The sequence below is a fragment of the Myotis davidii genome, unplaced genomic scaffold (genome assembly GCF_000327345.1).
Source record: "Myotis davidii unplaced genomic scaffold, ASM32734v1 scaffold188, whole genome shotgun sequence".
NCBI lineage: Eukaryota > Metazoa > Chordata > Mammalia > Chiroptera > Vespertilionidae > Myotis > Myotis davidii.
Window position 1 is genome coordinate 488,436 of NW_006299270.1, and position 540 is coordinate 488,975.

Below are 540 nucleotides of genomic sequence, written 5' to 3' on the forward strand. Positions count from 1 at the left end.
AGTGCCCATCCCAAGGGGGAGGGAGTGGAGGGGAGGGATGTGATTGGCCCTCTGGTGGGCAGTGGGATACCCTTGCCAGCCCGGGATCTGGATCCATCCTGTTGATGTTCACGCCAACGGTTGGGAGCCACATGGCAGCTGCTTTTATATCATTTCTTCCTTGCGGAGCTTCTAGGGAGGGGAAGCAGCCATGGTACCTGAGGCCAACTTCCAGAAGGCCGGTGGCACTGTCAGGATTGTGCTGGCAGCACGGTCCATCAGTGCCTGGCTATTCTCCGGAGATTGGACCTGCAGGACTACTTAGGGAGGGAGTGGCTGCCCCTGGGCTGGTGGGCTGCCGGGATGGGTCGATCAGCTCAGTGGTGCCCCCACTGTGGGAGCTCACTGATTACCAGGGGGAAGCTCCTGTGCTGAGTGTCTGCTCCCTGGTGGTCAGTGTCCATCATAGTGACTGGTCAATTGGTTGTTTGGTCATTCGGTCGCTTAGGCTTTTATATATATAGGTGTTTTATAATAAGGGTGTGTACTTCCATTCAGAGA